The 16,167-nt window shown below is 37.7% G+C and overlaps 1 protein-coding gene across 18 annotated transcripts in view; it reads right to left on the bottom strand.

The window, feature by feature from the left end:
- Positions 1-16,167, bottom strand: part of SCAF8 (SR-related CTD associated factor 8) — a 229,923-nt gene that overhangs the window by 197,007 nt on the left and 16,749 nt on the right. The window lies entirely within an intron of this gene.

Below are 16,167 nucleotides of genomic sequence, written 5' to 3'. Positions count from 1 at the left end.
ACTAAAATTAAAGCCAACAGTGGAAGAAGAATTGGTGCCATGGTATAGAAACATTTTTAGAGAAATGAAAAAGCAAAAAAGTTGGACAGAAATTATGATTTCTGTAAAGTTACACTGAGTGTGTCTGCCTCTCCTGCCTCCCCTTCCCTCTCCTCCACATCTTCTGCCTCTGCCATCCCTGAGACAGCAAGACCAATCACTCCACTTTCCCTTCCTCAGCCTACTCAACACAAAGACAAGGGTAAAGATTTTTATGATGACCTACTTCTACTTAATGAACAGTAAATATACTTTCTCTTTCTGATAATTTTCTTAATAACATTTTCTTTTCTCTTACTTTAAGGATACAGTATATAATATATATGACATATAAAATATGTGTTAATCAACTGTTTATTTATTGGTAAGGTTTCTGGTCAACAGTAGTCTACTATTAGTTGGGGAAGAGTCAAAAGTCATATGATTTTCAGCTACACAGGGGGTTGGCGCCCCTAAACCTCCCATTGTTCAAGGGTCAGCTGTACATATGCCTCCAACTATTTCTACAGAGTCTCTAAAATCTAATTTGTTAAATCTGATCATCAGAAAACATCATTTCATCTAATTCTTCACTGAATGCCTTTACTATTAAGTTCTCAACTTTAAAGGTTGATAAAAATTTCCCCTAGAACAGTGTCATTTACTGATCCTATTAAACAAATAATCTACTTAAATCCAGAAATTAGAGAGTGATTCAGTTAGCTTGGTGCTTACTTTTTATCAAAGATATGTGATTTAACAAGTTTCCTGCTTCTTTCCTTGGCTTCTAGGGATCTTGCTGATATGTTTATTCTACTAATCTGAACACACATTTCAAATGTCTACTGGCATCTATTTCTCTGCTATATTTAACTAGTTTCATTGGATACAAAAATAAACTGTTTTCTATTGTGTTTAATTTTGTTAACTAAGCTGTTTTATGGTTCTTTATAAATCGGTTGGAGTATAAGTTTATTCAACATTTACTGAACTAATGTGAACCCAGCACATGACTTCAGAAGCACTCTGTCATCATGTAGTTTCCAAATAAATTTGTCCAAAATCTAGGTGTTCTATACAGTTCACTACCACTCAATCCCAAGCATCAAACTTAATCCTCCAAAGACCTCCATCTGACGGTGCTGGTGGTATAGTGGTGAGCATAACTGCCTTCCAAGGACCTCCATCAAAGACCATTTGTTGAGAATTTTATGAATGACACTATAACTAACAATCAGTACTTTAGAAAAAGAATATGATGATGATGATGGCCCATTAGAAGCTTTTAATAAACTTCCTTAAATAATGTACATAAAGCGACTATATTTAATTTACTTACATCTACAAGACATGACAATGCCTGGTACACAGCAAGCATTCAATAATAAACCTTCATTATCCAACGGATAATTTATTAATACTGCTGTAACCCACGGCTATTAGAACTACCAAGCTTCATTCCAATTCTCATTCTAATCAGATAATGTTAACCTGCCTCCAAGAATTGGGAATGTTATTCTCTTCATATTCTCAAAATCTGATCCAGGATAGAAAACCATGGTTTTACACTGAAAAACGCTGAAAAAGAATGAAAGCTGATTCTGGGACCTTACTTTTCCTTTGCCTGCTGATTCCATCTGTACGCTTGGGTGAGAAGACCATGGCTACATGCTCCGTAGGCTTGGGCTCTCCAGCTACCCAGTGTTCTCTATAGGTTTCCATCTTATCAGTCTACTTCTTGGGATCTGGCTCCCTGCTGCCATGTTTTCCAAAGTCTTAAGTGGCTGCTGATCCCAGTTAGTTTGTTCCATCAAATTCTACCTTTTCTGGGGCTACTGGTGCCTGCTGTGCTATCACTCTCTCTCTCTCAACTTCCTAAATGCTTCCTAAATGAAAAGTTTATTCCCCACATATGCCACGTTCTAATATTATCTAATGTCAAATGACCAAACCCTTTACTTGTGCAAATTCTCTATGCTCATCTGACCTCAGGGATTGAAATAATCTACCAGTCTTCACCTGTCCTTTTCTTTGGCTACTCAAGACTTATCATTTCAATGAAAATATACTAAACAACAGATGAGACTCCATCTCAAAAGAAAAAAAAGGAAAGAAAATATACTAAACAAGAGCCTTGGTTTTCAGTCTAATTAATTCATTCTTTATGTTTCAACTCCCATCATGTACATTAAAGAATGTTCCTTAAACTTGTAAAATTTTAAGTTTCTATACTATCACTTGTAGGCACCACAGCAAATGCATATTTTTAATCTGAAGACTTCTGTAAGTCAAATCAATTTCTAATTCCTCAAGGTTTGAGGAATCTTTTACCTAAACTGAGATGGCTACTCCATCACAAAACTTATTTCTAATCAAGATCTTAAAAGCACTCATCAATTAGATCCAGCATCAGCCAACTTTTCTTCAAAGGGCCAGATAGTAACCATTTTAGCCTTTGCAGGTCATACTGTCTCTATCACAACTCCTCAGCTCTGCCCTTTGTAGCAGGAAAACAGCCATAAACAATTTGTATATGAATCAGCACAGTGTGTTCCAATACAACTTACTTACAAAACCAGGCCAGCCCCTGGATTCCGTCAACATTCTCCATCCTACAGATGTGGGGTTTTTTTAAGTTGTTTTTTTTTTTGTTTGTTTGCTTTATTGATAAACAATGCAATCTCACACCCCTGGAGAACATATTTATGTCCTCTCCTCCTCTATGCATTAAATGAAACACATTACCCAAAACCCAAAATTTAACAAAACGTTGTACCTTCATGCTTGTTATTTCAAGTAAGTGTCTTCACTTCAAACATTTTTGTGCCTTTCCCAATTTCAGCAATATGAAATGAATTCTACTATGACCTCAAAGGGCCCAACAAACAGCTTATTATCAGTTACATCCCAGAGAACCATCAACATTTTGCTCATGTACAAGGTTGCTGGTTCTGTGATCAAAGGAATTAACCTTAAGAGTGAACCTAAAATAACTAAATGTAATCAACCCAGTCCATCTTTCTTAACAATGGTCCTTTAAGCCCTTGAGAGTACTTATTAGAATCCCCCAAATCTCCAAAGAAATCAGAAACTTCATAAAAGTTTCTGCAGCCAACACAATCTTGATACTTTGAATTCAAGACAGCATGCTAACCAGATATTTTTCTTTTCTTCCTCTTACTGGGAGGACAATAAAGAACTCAAGAAAGAAAAATGTATAAAAATTCACAATGAAAAGCAGAATGAAGAGGGGAGAAGAATCAGCAGAGATGTCACAAACTTCCAGAAAATGGAAATGTGATAAAAAGATTGGTAAATGATGAAATGAGAAGAAAACCATAAGCTATAATACACACAAGAAAATACAACCAAGGAGGAAAACACTTTGTCGTGGAGAATTCCAAAGTCTCACCACCACAAATAAAGGTATTAGAGGGCAAGAATGACACAAGTGAACTAGTGCATCACCTCCTGCTGCAAAAAATCAATAAATAATGTCTAAAACTGACCATTCCAGAAACAGCAATATAAAATTATTATTTTGGGATATGACGGTAACTACCACAACTAAAATGTTAAGAATTAAAACTACACTACAGATACTTGAACTCTCAAATAAAATCCCTTATTTTATAATCAGAAATAATATGGCTATATTTATAAGTGATAGTAATGCAACTTTCAAAGCCTCAAGGTAAAATATTTGTATTATAAATAAAAATGATAGCTCACAAAAAAAACATTAAAAGGAAACACTACAAAATGATCATTGGTTTCGTTAGAATAGCTTCGGTAGGCAGAATTCTAAGATGGCCCCCAAGACTTCTACCCTGTACACGCCCTATATAATCCCCTCTATCTAACGACCCATCCTTCAGTATGGGTGGGACTTATGACTATGGCGGGACAGTCACTCCGAGGATAACTATTGTAGTAGACCAGAAATGGGACCAATGGCTACTAGGACATGAGGGTAGCCACTAGAAACTGAGAGTAGCCCCTAGCCCATAGCCAGTAAACAAAAAAAGAGACCTCAGTCCTACAACCATAAGGACCTGAATTCAGCCAACAGCCTGAATGAATTTGCAAGACGGCCCGAAGTTTCAAATGGGAGCCCAGCCCTGGATAACACCTCCATCACCCAAGTGAAACCATTAGCAAAAGACCCAGCTAACCAATGCCTAGATCCTGACCTATGGAAATTGTGAAACAAATATATGCTGTTTTTAGCCACAAGCTAAGTTTGTGACAATTTGTTACACAGCAATAGAAAACTAATACAGTAGAAAAAATAAGTGAATGCTTTTATTTTCTAGTGTGTATAAACTTGAAAGTTTTCATATTTTTGTGAAACTTTTTATTAATAACTCAAAGTAGAAATTAAATTTAAAAACAATATCTGCTTTTTCCTAAGTTTACAAGTGAAAATAAAAATTCAGTATTTTGCATACAGGAGTAAAAGGTAAATAACAGATTTGTTTCACTAATAAACTGATTTCGCTGATAAAATAGGACCAAAGAACAGAAACTTTAGAAATAACAGCAGCAAATTCCATACTAAGAAAAGCATGTTCTAAAATAATATGACAAACAGTGACTTTTATAGTCCCTTAAAATAAAAACTCCTTTCAAAACTTTTTCTTCCTAAGGTTTTCAAATTTATTTATAAAAAATATTTAAAATAAAACTTTAAATATAAGCTTTGGTTAACTTCTAATGACACAGCAATATTCCTGAGTGATCAGAATTTTTAAAGATAAACAGCACAAAGCTCCTCCCTTTTATACTAAAAAAAGACCAGTCTGAAAACTTCCAAAGTGATTTTTTGTTTTTGTTTTGTTTTGTTTGGAGAAGTCTCTCTATTGCCCAGGCTGGAGTATGGAGTGCACTGGTGCAATCTCAGCTCACGGTAACCTCCACTTCCAGGGTTCAAGCAATTCTCCTGCCTCAGCCACCCGAGCAGCAGGGATTACGGGCACCCGCAACTATGCACAGCAAATTTTTGTATTTTTAGTAGAGATGGGGTTTCACCATGTTGCCCAGGCAGTCTCGACCTCCCAACCTCAGGTGATCTGCCTGGCTCAGCCTCCCAACAAACAAAGTGTTTCAAAAGCATCTTTGAAAAAAACAGACCACATGTAACTGCAAACAAAGCACATAAAATCTGAAATGTTATACCTAATAACTCACTATCAAATGTAACAAATAATCTTTTAAGAAAAATGCTTAGAGCCAAGTACAATGGCTCACACCTATAAATCCCAACACCACTCTGGGAGGCCAAGGTTGAGAGGATCGCTTGAGGCCAGGAGTTCAAGACCAGCCTGCACAGCACAGCAAGACCCTGCCTCTACAAAAATTTAAAAAAAAAAAAAAAAAAAAAAAAATCAATGGGACATGCGGGTGCATGCCTGTAGTCCCAGCTACCTGGGAGGCTGAGGCAGGAGGATCATTTGAGCCCAAGAGTCCAAGGATGCAGTGAGCCTTTACCACGCCACTGCACTCCAGCCTGGGTGACAGAGCAAGACGGTCTCTAAAAAAATTTTTAATAAAAAATTCTTAGAATTTTTTGTGGCATAAAATATTTTAATATGAAAAAATTGGAAAATACAAAAAAACACAAAGAAAAAAATGTAAACTATCTATAATCCCACAATTCATCACCCATTCAAAATATATTCATTAGCACTAGGCCTCTGTCATGAAACTTAATCTGCTTTTAGAGACAGACAATATTCTAATAAACTAATAGACACAGCAGAGTGTAGTTAAGTATGCAATAATGTGGTGAAGAGTATGCGATACTGTATGTATTTCTCAGAATTTCAAATCTAGAACACTTCTTTAAAAAAAAGTATAAGACATTACAAAGGGAAGTGATGTTTATTTTCCTAAAATTGTAAGTCTGAAATATGCAAACATCTGTCTAGCAAGATTAAATCTATCTAATCTTCGTAAAGGAGAAAAAAGAAATCCTCTTTAATTTAAAAAAAAAAAAAAAGAAGAAAAGAAAATGAGCCAGAATTTTATTTTATCTATTTAGAGGCAGAGTCTTGCTCTGTTGCCCAGGCTGGAGTGCAATGGCACCACCTTGGCTCACTGCAGCCTCCACCACCCGGGTTAAAGTGATTCTCTCACCTCAGCCTCCCAAGTAGCTGGGATTACAGGCATGCACCAACACACCTGGCTGATTTTTTACATTTTTTGGTAAAGACAGGGTTTTCACCATGTTGGCCAGGCTGGTCTTGAACTCCTGACTTCAAGTGATCTGCCCACCTCAGCCTCCAAAGTACTGGGATTACAGGCGTGAGCTACTATGCCCAGCCCAGAATTTGATTTTTTTAAAGTGCTTATAAAATTATTATGATGGCCAGGCACAGTGGCTCATGCCTGTAATCCCAACACTTTGGGAGGCCGAGGCGGGAGGATCACAAGATCAGGAGATCAAGACCATTCTGGCTTGATCACGGTGAAACCCCGTCTCTACTAAAAAATACAAAAAAATTAGCCAGGCGTGGTGGCGGGGCGCCTGTAGTCCCAGCTACTCAGGAGGCTGAGGCAGGAGAATGGCGTGAACCTGGGAGGCGGAGCCTGCAGTGAGCCAAGATCTCACCACTTCACTCCAGCCCTGGTGACAAGAGCGAGACTCCGTCTCAAAAAAAAAAAAAAAAAAAAAATTATTATGACATCTGGAGATTCTAATATCCAGATGTCATTATTAGTATGAATAAAAATAAATAATTTTTTAAAGATTATTATGACAAATCCAAATGCTCATATGCTAATTATCTTTGCCTATGGGCTACAACTGTTTTCACATAAATAATTAACATTTGTATTATTAAGCAGGATATGCCATTTTTCAAGCATGGCAACTGTCTAGGATTAATATTACAGTTTTGAATACTGTTAAAAAAGAGATCTATTTTTGAAACTTAGTTTAAAACTGCTTTGAAACAAAAATTGTAATCAACTCTCCCTTAAAACCAAAAACTCATCTGCATAAGTCCTTTAATTCAACACACAAATTTGCACATCCTTTCTAAACCCTTGGAATAGAGGGAATTAAAAAATACTCTAAAAAAGGTACATAGGCTTTACAGTGCCAGCCAAGATAGAGTAAACCAAACTACGAGGCCTTGCTTTCGCACTGATGACAACTCAAAATCCCCAACTCAAGACAAAAAGCAACTACCTGAGTAATCCGGAAGCAAAACAGCAGGCAAACTGTAAACCAGAGTCAAACCTGAAAAATGACCAGTGAAAGCTAAGGGGACGGGGTGGGTGGCTGTGTGTGGGAGCTGAGGTAATTTCGTAGTGTTTGGTATGATCTATGATCTCTTAGCTTTGATCTCAGTGCTAGGAGAATACAGAAAGGTGTAGCCAATACTAGTGGGAAAAACACTAGGAGAAACCCCATTCAGACAGAATACTAGGAAAAAGGACTCCTCCATGCTGTAGAGGAAGAGGGAAGGAAAAAAGAAAAAATTTTCCCCTTCTCCCTTCTGGCCTTGCCAAGGGTTTGAAGGCAGACCCTGTTACCACACTGGTACCTAAATCTCAAGAAGATCTATCTGTGGCTAATGGAAGAGGAAACAGGGGTCTCTATTATCCAAAGAAGAGGGGTGGGAGTTCCTATTTTTCTTTTTCACTACTTCACTCTAAGGCTGAGCTTGGAAAGAAACATGACTTTTTGGCCAGAAAAACAGGAAAAAAAGAACACTGGCATCTGGAAAATGAATGGGAATCCTAGAAAGAGAAAGAGAAGAGGATCCCCTAGTTTTGTGTATGAACTACGTCCTGGGCTCATACTAGAATTACGCCTGCATGAAACAGACCCAAAGAAGGACAGCAAAGGCTCTAAGAACTACAATCCATGTAAACCACTGCCCAATTTCTAGACTAAATGGAGTGGAAAGTATGCTGCGCGCACCTCAAAAGAAATGCTTTGAGAACTGAACTGACACTGGAACCACCACAAAAAGGCAAGACAGAACTCGCATCCTGAAGTTAACCAAACTGACTGCCTGATAAACAAAAATCAACATCCTTCAGAGGATTTTGATGAAGTCTTACAACATAATACTAAAAATGTCGCCAGCATATAAATGAAACTTGGCCGGGCACGGTGGCTCAAACCTGTATTCCCAGCACTTTGGGAGGTCAAGGCAGGTGACTGCTTGAGACCAGGATTACAAGACCAGCCTGGGTAACATGGAAACCCTGTCTTTACCAAAAATACAAAAAATTAGCTGGGAGTGGTGGCACACACCTGTGGTCTTAGCTGCTGAGGAGGCTGAGGTGGGATCACTTGAGCCTGGGAGGCAGAGCTTGCAGTGAGCCAAGATTGCGCCACTGTACTCCAGCCTGGATGACAGAGTGAGACTCCATCTCAAACTTACTTCACATACCCCAGAGAATCTGTCCACTGCTCAAGGGAAAAAACAATCAATAAATGCCAATCCCAAAATGACACAGATGATGGAGTTCTCAAACATTTTAAAGCAGTTATAATCATCCAGAGACATATGTACATGTATATGTCTGTGTGTGCACACATATGCAGATACACAGATCTATCCATCCTTCCATCTATCCCATCCTATCTTTCCATCAATCCACCCATTTTGGAAAACTTTAACTGATAATCTTCAATAAGTAGCAGCCAATAAAAGTATTTTTTTTCATGTCTTCCACCATGTGTTACATATTAGGTATCCAAGCATGTGATGATTTGACTTTCATACAGTAGTTTAATATAAGGTTTCAAAGGTAATCAGGCAACCAAATACGAGCTAGCAAAAGCAGTTTATCCAGCTTTCTCACACCTAAATTCACTTGAACAGAGCAGATTAATTTTACTCAAAAAAGGAGAATGCCAAAGCCATGGCTGATGATATAAATTTCTCTTAATTTTTCCCTCAGAACTTTACTTTTGACAAGTTTTGCAATCATGTACCTATAATCCTATGCCAATATTCATAGGTATAAAAAATATATTTATTGGCTGGGCACGGTGGCTCATGCCTATAATCCCAGCACTTTGGGAGGCCAAGGCAGGCAGATCACTTGAGGCCAGGAGTTTGAGACCAGACTGGCAAACATGGCAAAACTCCATCTCTAGTAAAAATAAAAATTAGCTGGGCGTAGTGGCGTGCACCTGTAGTCCTAGCTGCTCAGGAGGATTGCTTGAACCCAGAAGACAGAGTTTGCACCACTGCACTCCAGCCTGGGCAACAGAGTCAGACTCAAAAAAAGAGAACTTATTTATTTATTGAGACAGGGCCTTACTCTGTCACCCAGGCTGGAGTGCAGTGGTGCAACCTCAGCTCACTGCAACCTCCATCTCCCAGGCTCAAGCGATCCACCTCAGCCTCCCGAGTAGCTGGGACGACAGGAATGCACCAACATGTCCAGCTAATTTTTGTATTTCTTGCAGAGACGGGTTTCGCTATGTTGCCCAAGTTGGTCTTAAACTCCTGAGGCTCAAGCGATCCGCCCTCCTCCGCTTCCCAAAACGCTGGGATTACAGGCGTGAGCCACCGCGCCCAGCCTAAAGAACACATTTCAATGCAACAGAAAGTTTCACTCTGAAATAATCCCCAACATCATTTGTTATAGTATAAAATAATCATCCTTGTATACAATGTATACATTTGAGAGTTAATCATCATGTTCTAACTCAAACCGTTTTATTATCAAGGTAATAATCAACTAAAAACAACTAGACAATTGAGGAATACAAAACCAAATTCAACTGATTAACAGTTCAAAGCTAAATGGTAAACAGGCCAAGCCAACATTCGTCTAACTACTGAACACCAGCACTATATTCCGCCCTTTAGAAAACAAAAAATAACATTTAGGCCCTCACCTCCATTTATCTAACAATCTACTGAGGTAGAGGGGGAGAGTGATATACATATCATTATTAAAAAATAGTGGGTTTCTCAGCCTTCTGAGATTTTTGACAATTCAATAATGATCTCAAAGATCTCTAAAATGTAATCACAGGTTATTCCGCAGAGACACTAATTCAAAATATATGTATTAAACTTAACTATTAGTGATGAAGCATCTTTGTTACTCTCTCCTCACACTCCCATATGCATTTAACAGAGAAATAATACTGTATACAAAAGTGGTATTTAGGACCTCAAACTTTTCCTCATTAACACAAGATCTAATGACACAATTTGGTGTCAAAATAAAAATACTGGGGGAGGGATGTATAAGTGAAATAAACATCCAGTTAGAAACCACAAGCACAAAGTTTAATAAGAAAATGTAAGTGAAATAGACTGGGAAAAGAGCATTCCAGTTACAGCTATGATTCCGCTTCCACGCTATTTACATTTATAACATACTCATCAATAAATCTCTCTTTACAGTGATTTACAAAAAGGTAAGAGGTGGCTATTTCCCAATGGAAATGCATTAGAATCTCAACAGAACTCTGTGCTTTCCTACTACAAAATTACTGAGTTCCTAAACCAACAAGACACACAAATGGGAATATATAGTGCATAGCTTTGCATACAGTAAATCTTCCTGTTTCACAGCATCTTTATATGCAATGTATATAATAAGCATATTCCTATTTATAGTCTTATAAAATAATCTTATGTAAAGTCTCAAATCCATAGCTCAGGAACCTGTACAGCTGAAGGCAAGGGGAAACTGAAAGGTTTTTAGAAATACAAAATGATTCAAGCAAAATCACTATTAAAACTAATAATAATAAAAATTAATCTAATAATCTGGGCCAGGCATCCCAGCACTTTGGGAGGCCAAGGCGGGAGGGTCACTTGAGGTCAGGAGTTCGAGACCAGACTGGACATGACAAAACCCCATCTCTACTAAAAATAAAAAAATTAGCCGGGCATGGTGGTGTACATCTGTAATCCCAGCTACTCGGGAGGCTGAGGCACGAGAATCCCTTGAACCCAGGAGGTGGAGGTTGCAGTGAGCCAAGATTACACCACTGCATTCCAGCGTGGGCGACAGAGCAAGACTCTGTCTAAAAAAAAAAACAGTAATAATAATCTAATAATCTAAAATATCTAGTTCTACTATATGAACTAGAGAAAAAGAGCATAGTAAATTAGGAGCCAATTAAAAACTGACTGCAACAAACCAAAGGAGAAGTGATGAGGATAAGAGCCAAAGTGTTAACACTGAGAATAAAAAGAATGAGAAGGATGCAAAATATACATTTTTTAAAAAATAATTCCTTAGATTTCATGACTGACAAAGGTATGGATGAAAGAGTGGCATCTAAAATAATTCCAACTTTTCAACTCTGAGTATTTATGAACATGATTTTACTACTGATATAAACAGAAGTCTAAAAGTAAGTTTGTGGAGGAAAGGCAAGTTTAGACATGAGGTGACAACAATGATTTCAAATGCACATGTACACAAAATACCTTGAAGATATCAGACTGAATTCCAAAAGAGAGAATTAAAAAATACAAGTAATTTCTGAAGAGATAATAGTTGAAAAGATAAGGAATAAATACTGAAAACTAAATAACAAAGGGAGAGTAAGTAGAAGAGCCTATAAGGCCTAAGGATAAAACCATTTCAGAAATGAGACTAACCAAAACAAAAATTTGAAAGAGACAGGGAGCTGCATGAGAAAAACGATAAAGACAGTAATATACTTTTCATCTGTGAGGTCCACTGTCCTCACAGTGGACTAAACACTAGCACAACTGTTTTTGCTTTCAGAATGGCCTGATAAGATTGATATTTACTATTCTCGTTTTATAAACATATAAAATTAGGTTAAGTGACTTAACTAAAATCAAACTGTTTGTAAGTTATGGAACTGTGTCTCAAACCCAGTTCTTCTCACTACCTAGGCACTCAGATGTAGTCCAGTTTCCAAAAACAAAACAAAAAGTTCACTAGCTAGCAACGTCACTGAATCAGATGATGGATGACTGTGGTGACACACCATTTAATAGCACCAACTGAATAACCAAGAAGACTTTAAAAACAAAAGATTATAAAGCTTTTGAGTCTACTGATCAAATAACAGCTAAATAAACTGCATTTAAACATGAATTTTAAGCATGAATTAAATAAGCATGATCAAGTAACAGCTAAATAAACTGCATTTAAACATGAATTTTAAGTCTTCAATAGGGCTTAAGGATCTTCAAACTCTTAAGCTCCCTTTCTCTAAGTGATTTAATTCAAGCAGTATTAAAATAGACTAACTCCACCTTTCTCCTAATGGCTAAGACACATACTGTTTGGGTTTGGAGAAAATATTACACAGGCACAGTGGCTCACGCCTATAATTCCAACACTTTGGGAGGCCGAGGAGGGAGGATCGCTTGAGCCCAGGAGTTCAAGGCTACGGTGAGCTATAATCATGCCACTGCACTCCAGCCTGTGTGACAGAGTAAGAGTTCCACTCAAATTAATAATAGTAATAAGGTAATAAATGCTCACTGTGAAAAAAATCAAACTATTAAAAGGTCTCATTCCTGCACCCTATCCACCTACTGCTTTCTTCAGAAATAACCACTGTTAAACAGCTGGTAGGCCACCTTCCAGAGTATTCTATATGCATCTTTCTTCATAAATATTATAAATATGTACATTGTATACATGTATATATATAAAATAGACACTTTATACATTTATTTATTTACTTTTGAGGCAGAGTCGCGATCTTGGCTCACTGCAACCTCTGCCCCCTGGGTTTAAGTGATTCCCCTGCCTCAGCCTCCCAAGTAGCTGGAATTACAGGCGCCCGCCACTATGCCCAGCTAATTTTTTTTTTAATTTTTTTTTTTGAGACAAAGTTTTGCTCTGTCGCCCAGGCTGGAGTGCAATGGCACGATCTTGGCTCACTGCAACCTCCGCCTCCCAGGTTCAAGCGATTCTCCTGCCTCAGCCTCCCGAGTAACTGGGATTACAGGCGTGCGCCACCACACTTGGCTAATTTTTGTATTTTTTAGTAAAGATGGGGTTTCACTGTATTGACCAGGCTGGTCCCAAACTCTCAATCTCAGGTGATTCACCTACTTTGGCCTCCCAAAAATGCTGGGATTATAAGCGTGAGCCACCACACCGGGCCTTAATTTTTGTATTTTTAGTAGAGACAGGATTTCATCATGTTGGCCAGGCTGGTCTCGAACTCCTGACCTCAGGTGATCTGCCTGCCTTGGCCTCCCAAAGTGCTGGGATTACAGGAGTGAGCCATCGTGCCTGGCCCACTTTATACCTTCCAGTAAATTAAAAACAAAAAACAAAAAAAAACTGTACTCCTTTTTACTGCTTAAAACTGATGTTCTTAAAAGCCTTGCTGGATTTAATGAAACAATGAAATTCTTTTAAATGATGACCAGTAATAATATTAGTCTAAAATACTGGCCGGGCATGGTGGCAAGTGCCTATAATCCCAGCTACTCTGGAGGCTGAGGCAGGAGAATCGCTTGAACCTAGGAGGCGGAGGATGCAGCAAGACATGATTGCACCACTGCATGCTAGCCTGGGCGACAGAGTGAGACTCCATCTCAAAAAAACAAACAAGCAAAATACATTATAGTCTGTATTTTGTAACTGTCTGCTGTTTGTTCAACTATTTCCCCAACTTGAAATATATGCTGAACATAGTCTAGCACATTCTTTACAACTCATAGTCTCTATAACTTTTACCCACTATTAAATTATGTTATAATATGAAGATACTTTCCAGGGCAACAGAGATATCCACAATGACACTACATGTTCTCCAGTTGCAGCCTCTTAAAAAAAAAAAAAAATTAAAATTCCCAGTATCCCCTAGTAGTAGAATAAAAGTTGTTTAGCTTTCCAAATACTTTATAAAATTATTAGATTTTTTAAATATTCAAACCAACGGAGAGGTAGTCAGGAAATATACCATTATCTCTATTTTTAAAATGAGGCTAAGAAAAGATTAATTAGAAAACTTGTTCATCAGGATTAGTACGTAAGGGATCTTAAAGGTCATCTTATCTAATCACATTTTGTAAATGATAAAACCACCATCTCCTTCCTGGCGGCCAACTGTCATCTGTCACATGTTACTTTACAGCAATCAGATTAATTTTGAAGCCTTTTCAGGCTTTAAAAGGCCTCTAGAGACTAGGAACCTTCTAAACAGTAGTTTGCAAAAATCTAAATGTAGTAGTCACAAAGTAGCCATCATTGTTAAAATGTGAAAATTAGAAATATACTACAGATACATTAAGGATATAGACTTAAAGAATAACCACACTCCTCTCTTTAAAAGAGGGTACAAAATACATGAGCTTTGGACTCAAAGACTTTTTAGTTTTCTGCAGAGTGAGTTGCTGGAGAACTGTTGGCCAAGTGGGTGTTACTGTGCAATACTTCCTTGCCAAGGAAAGCGTATTTTCTGTGGCATCCTATTCTACAAGCAGGAGAGGAGCAGCACAGTAGTATGCTCCTTATTCTGTCCCAGAGTTAACATGAAATATTAATAATCTATTAAGAATCACCAATTCCCACTCCTCTCCTCCCTCCACCAAACATAAATATTACGACGATCACACTCAAAAAATCCATAGTAAAAATAATGAAAACAGCAGTAAACAAAGAGGATATAAATGTGGTCTAATTAGGCCACTAACTATGTGCACCTAGTAAAGGTATGACTAAACAAGTTTAATCATTTCTGAATCTTGATTCCTCATCTGTAAAACGAGTCTTTCAGATGTGTCTTTCAGGTCTAAAATTTGTAGTTTTGGCCGGGCGCGATGGCTCATGCCTATAATCTCAGCACTTTGCCAGGCCAAGGTGGGTGGATCACCTGAGGTCGGGAGTTCGAGACCAGCCTGACCAACGTGGAGAAACCCATCTCAACAAAAAAATACAAAATTAGCCAGGCAGGGTGGCGCATGCCTGTAATCCCTGCTACTCGGGAGTTTGAGGCAGATCAATCACTTGAACTCGGGAGGCGGAGGTTGCGGTGAGCGGAGATCACACCATTGCATTCCAGCCTGGGCAACAAGAGCGAAACTCCGTCTCAAGAAAAAAAAAAATGTGGTTTTTAGATATCAGGTTTAAGCAAGACAGTTAACAGGGAACCCAGTTATAGAACCACAACTAGCTATTCCTATAGCTACAAATGCATAGTATGTTTGTGATGGCCTTTAGCCACCCTATTCTAAAATCAAAGAAAACAGAAACAATTCTCCATGGGAGAAAATAAAACACAAAAATACACTGGTGTATATATGAAAATAACTTCATTTTAATTTTCCTGGGATCCACACAGTCCACCTTTCTTTAATTTCAATTCATTCCCATGTCTTTTGTAAACATCAAAATGAAAACATAAGTTACCTTTTAATATAGTACTATTAACAATGAAAAGGACAAAATGAGAACAAGAAAAAGAATAATTCATTTATAAAGCTTTTTCGCAAAAAAAAACCAGAATTGTATTAGTTGGAATTTCCCAAATAAATATGGGTTCTATATCTAATGACATAGTCTTTAAATGCACAATTCCATGTACACAATAAATTGCTTACAGTAGACTTAAGGCAAAGAATTATGTAACTAAGAGTAAATAAAATGCTGAATAATATGAGTGAGCTTAATGTTAAGAAATTCTAATAAAATCTCATTAAACAAAATTTGAATCCTTAATTTTATTCACAGGCCATTCAATTTACTACTTAAGTTTTAATTACACACAAGAACATCTGGTTGTATAGGCAGAATTTAAAATCAAGCATACTTCACGCAGACTTGCTTTTGAATGTCTTATACTCACAAACCCAACATGATAGGGATGGGGGAAAGGGAGGGAGGGAGGATAAACCTGAGGATGAAAAGATTCTACAAGATTTTCCTCTAGGCTGGCTTCTCTTCTTTCCCTACATTATCACCCTAAACAACTATACTGTCCCCTCAATCTTCATTTCTAGCCTATTTTCTCCAGATGCCCAACCCATATATTTAGCTAGGTATCTCCACCTTGATGTTCCACAGACAACGAATATTCAAGATGTACAAACTACTGTACTTAACAAAACAGTAACCATAATAGTCTTCGCGTGGTTGAGATTAAAGGTGATTTTAAGCCTCCTTCCACAGTCAGGATCTTTCTTTTATTCTTGGTGAGAAAAAAAAATC

This window comes from Pongo abelii, chromosome 5 (assembly GCF_028885655.2).
Source record: "Pongo abelii isolate AG06213 chromosome 5, NHGRI_mPonAbe1-v2.0_pri, whole genome shotgun sequence".
Taxonomy (NCBI): Eukaryota; Metazoa; Chordata; class Mammalia; order Primates; family Hominidae; genus Pongo; species Pongo abelii.
This window is presented reverse-complemented; position numbering and strand designations above follow the sequence as displayed.